The following is a 4,751-nucleotide window of genomic DNA, read 5'->3' as shown; positions in this document are numbered from 1 at the left end:
AAACCCGGAATGAATATGTCTCAAAGAGCACAAGGGTAAACCTACACGTGTTTGTTTCTATTGGTGGCCTTGAGCAAAAGACCTGAGAAGTAGCCAGAAAATCGAGCTAAAAAGGCATTTTTCATTGTGAATCCTTTTATGACTCTTGAATTTTAAAACATGTGACTACATCACCAATTTTAATTGATAGGAAAAACAACGAAAAAAAGGCCAATTAATCTCTAATTAATGGAGAGAAAAATAACTACCGTTAACTTTATAGAAGTTTGAGTTTTGCTACAATAAACACCCTCAAGTGTTTTGTCATGTTTTAATGAGATAGAGATCGCACAAGGAGCTGGCAATGTGAGTCAACTGGTAGAGAGCTTGCCTAGCCTTCAGAATCCTAGTTTCAATCCTTAGCACCCCAAAAACCTACCACGCAGGGTACTTGGTACTATATGCCTGTCAGCCAAGAAGGGAGTGGGGGAGTAGGTAGAGAATCAAAAGTCCAAGATCATTCTCAGCTACAAACTGAATTTGAAGCTGGTCTTGCCTACACCGAATTCTGCCTCAAGGAAGGAAGGAAGGAAGGAAGGAAGGAAGGAAGGAAGGAAGGAAGGAAGGAAGGAAGGAAGGAAAAGAAAGAAAGAAAGAAAGAAAGAAAGAAAGAAAGAAAGAAAGAAAGAAAGAAAGAAAGAAAGAAATCCTAGAGAAATGGCTCAGTGGTTAATACCAGTTGCCCACTTGCTGCTCTTTCACAAGACCCAGGTTCATTTCCCAGCACCCACATACATTATGGCTCATCACCATCTGTAACTCTGTAACTCCAGTTCCAAGGCATTCAGCACCTTCTGGCCTCCATAGGTACCAGATATATGTGGTGATCAAAACTCACCCATAAATAATAATACATAACAATGAAAATAAAGGTCACACAGAGCAGTCTCCAGAGATTTGAACAGCACCTAAAGTGCTCCTAGTTAAAGATGATAATATCGTCTGCCTGGGACAGCAGCTTCCATTCCCAAATAAGCAACCTCAGAACTCCACTGCAGACAAAGCAGGCCTGCCCACAGGCCTCCCTCCTAGCTTCTCGGAAGCATCACTCCATGGTAGAAGAGACGGAAGGCAGCAACCTGGCTCTTCTCCCTGCATCCTCTGCAGCGGTCTGCTTCGTGAGCAGTCTCCTTAGGATGGTCAGTGCAGTTCCTCTCCAGGATGGACAGAAACCCAGGACAGTGCTCAGATCCGGCTTCATCTGGATGCCTGGGGCTCTGCCTCAGCTCCTCGTGGTTATGGGGCAGTTCTGTCCTTTAGACCCTGTCTTAGCCACCATATGTCTCCTGCAGCTCCTTTGCCTGACTCTTCCGTTTTTGAATTTATTGTTATTCTTTTTAATTATGTATCTGTGTGTATATCTGCGATTATTTTTAATTATGCATATGTGTGTATGGCTGCGGGTTGGTATATGCATATGAGGGCAAGGCCCACAAAGGCTGACGGAGTTACAGGCTGTTCTGAGCCACCTGATGTGGGTGCTGGGAGCCCAACTTGGACCCTCAGGAGGAGGTCAGTGCATACTCATAACCACTGAGCCCTCTCTCTGGCCTCCATTCTTTTTGTTTTTGTTGTTGTTTAGTTAGTCATCTTTATTTTCTTTGGTTCAGGGTACATCACACACAGGCTTGAAACACATTGGTTGTATATGCCAGGTACTGTAATAATATAGATACCATGGACCAAAGATCCTGGGTTCCTGTTCTTACAGAGAATTATAACCAATGGAGAAGGCCACTCAGGAGTGATAACTCCCACCTGTAATGTTAGCACCAAGCGACCCAGACATGAAGATTGCCACAAGTTTTAGACTAGACTGGGCTACATAGCAAGTTCCAGGCCAGTCTGATCTAATATCAAAAGGGGGTGGAAGGGGTGACAGAGACAGATTGGGGGAAGTGTTGGATTGTCTCTTACCTCTATTGGGGGTGGCACCATAGTCTGCCCATGTCCAAACTAGTCAAATTGCACTTACTAAAATATGTGCTGTCCTTCATGTGTTAATTCTACTTCAAGAAAATATCTCAGTGAGTTTGAGACCAGCCTGGTCTACAGAGCTAGTTCCAGGACAGGCTCCAAAGTCACAGAGAAACCCTGTCTCGAAAAACCAAAAAAAAAAATAAAATAAAATAAAAGGAAAAGAAAATAGAAGTAAAAAGTTTATTTTACAATGTCCTCAGAAGCCCTTCTCAGCCAGGTGCCAAACACCTTAAATCCCAGCGTTCACCAGTTCAAGATCAGCCTCAGCTCCGGGCTGCCACCCCAAGAAAGGAAGAAATAAAGCCACAAACAAAGAACAGACCCCAGAAGGAAAATGAGGGAGAAGGCTTTTCCCAGCCACGGACTGGGAAAACAATACTGTGAAAGGTGTAGGGGACTGCAGACCCTCCGACCCTGAATTTTCTGTGACCCCTTGCCTGCCAGAGTAAACAACTTGCTTTCCTGTGCTTGCAGCTGCTCTGGGCACGAGACCCTCATGAGTTCCTGATGGCCGGGGAGTGGTTTCTGGTGGGCTTGCAGTTGAAAGATGCCGAGAGCAAGGGTGTGGCTATTAGTCAAGGAGAGCCCTATATAAGCTGCCTTGGAACACAATAAAATTGGCATTCTTGGTTCAAGGATGACCCGTGTCTCTATCTGTATGTATGTGTGTTTCAATCCCCAGCCCCTTGCCCGACTCACAAACCATCCTGTGGTGCAGAAGGAGACACTTCCTAAAGAACCAGAAAGAATCCATAGAAACAGTGATAAACCAACCAACAGAGTACAAGTGAAAAATTCAATTAGAAAGAATGGTAATATTGAGAAAAGCCACAGAGGACAAGTCAAGAAGTACAGGGAAATAATGAAGGGGAAAGAGAGGGATAAGGTGTGAGGATTCATCCTCTGATAACGTGGCTCTTGAAAAACACAGAGATACTGACAAGGAAAGATCCTAGAATGATATGGAAAAACTCCCTGAAGTGTCTGATTTCCAGGTGAAAAGCCCATCAGGCAGTCAGACGAGCAGCTGAATATAGACCTCCACAGAAGCTGGTCATTGTGAATCCCAGACACAGGGGATAACGGTTCTTTTGATGCTACAAACTTTGAAAGAAAAGAAGTCATGTGCTCACAACCAAGAATAAGAATAGCTTCAGGCTTCCCAGCTGCACCCCTGAAATCAAGACAGTAGAAAAGATGAGTGGAGAAGAAGCGCTCGGTTGGCAAAGAGGACCTGAGTTGAGATCCCCCTGCACACACATAAAAGTCCAGGTATGGTCGTGTATGCCTGTAATCCCAGCACTGGAGAGGCGGAGGCAGGAGGATTTCTGGAGTTTACTTATGGGCCAGTCCATTGCAATTGGAAAATTCTTAAGACACTGTCTCAAGAAGGAAGGAGGGGGGAGAGAGGGATGGAGGGAGGGAGGGAGGGAGGGAGGGAGGGAGGGAGGGAGGGAGAGAGGGAGGGAGGAAGGAAAGGTACTAAGGAAACATGATTTTTATGACAGTATTTTAAATCTACCTAAATAAATCAGCAGATGTGTGGGCAGAATGAAGACATTTAAAATGCATGATCTCAAAAACTATCATGTAGTTTTCTCAAGAAGACAACAGGTGATGGATACCATAGGGTCAAAAATCAAGAAACAGGGAAATAAGAGGGCAAAGGAGAGGGCTGGAGAGATGGTTCAGAGCTAAAAGCCTTGATTGCTCTTCCAGAGGAACTGGGTTCAAATCCCAGCACGTCATGGCTTACAACTCTCTGTAACTATAGTCCCTGACACCTTTACACAGACATACACACACAGGCAAAACATCAATGCACATAAAAAATATGAATAATTATTTATAAGAAGAGTGTCAGGGAGATGGCTCAATAGGTAAAGGTCCCTACCCACCAATCCTGTCCACCCAAGTTAGATACCTAGAACCCGCGTGGTAGAAGGACAGAATCAACTCGCACAAGTTGTCCTCTGACCTCCATACACAAGCTGGGGGACAGGCATGGTCTCACACCCATACATACACACAAACAACTAATGTACTAAAGACAGAGGGAGCCGGGCGGTGGTGGCGCATGCCTTTAATCCCAGCACTCGGGAGGCAGAGGCAGGCGGATCTCTGTGAGTTCGAGACCAGCCTGGTCTACAAGAGCTAGTTCCAGGACAGGAACCAAAGCCACAGAGAAACCCTGTCTCGAAAAACCAAAAAAAAAATAAATAAATAAAATAAAATAAATAAATAAAGACAGAGGGAATTAAGAGCAGAAGAAAGACAGGAACCCTTGTAGAAAGAAAGCAGAATCCTGGGAGTGGGACAGGAGATCCTGGTGTCAGCTGTGCTCTGGGTAGAGAGAACCCAATCAGCATCACTCAGAAGACATACCAAGGAAGGAACATGGTTCCCTCCCATTGCTCTTTCCTTTCTACCTGAGGCACTTGCCCTGGCTTTAGACAATATTTCTTCCTCTCTCCTCAGCCTCATCTGGTTCAGCTGAGGAGTCCCAGTTGTCCCCTACATCTTACACAAGACAAAAACAGCAGAGAAAGCCCTGGCCACATCCCTGCCCCTGTCCCAACCCCTTCTTCCTGTTGCTGTCTTGCCGGTGGTCTAATGATGCTGCACCCGGTATTCCCTCAGGACATTGCCCAGAAGAGGTTCCAGTTAGTTCCCAGGAGACTAAAGCCAGACTGCAGCCTGAGAGTCTCCTGCTGTCGTCTCCTGGGACTTTC

The sequence above is a fragment of the Chionomys nivalis genome, chromosome 23 (genome assembly GCF_950005125.1).
Source record: "Chionomys nivalis chromosome 23, mChiNiv1.1, whole genome shotgun sequence".
NCBI classification, from domain to species: Eukaryota; Metazoa; Chordata; class Mammalia; order Rodentia; family Cricetidae; genus Chionomys; species Chionomys nivalis.
The sequence above is the reverse complement of the archived record's forward strand: the minus strand, read 5'-3'. Positions refer to the sequence as shown.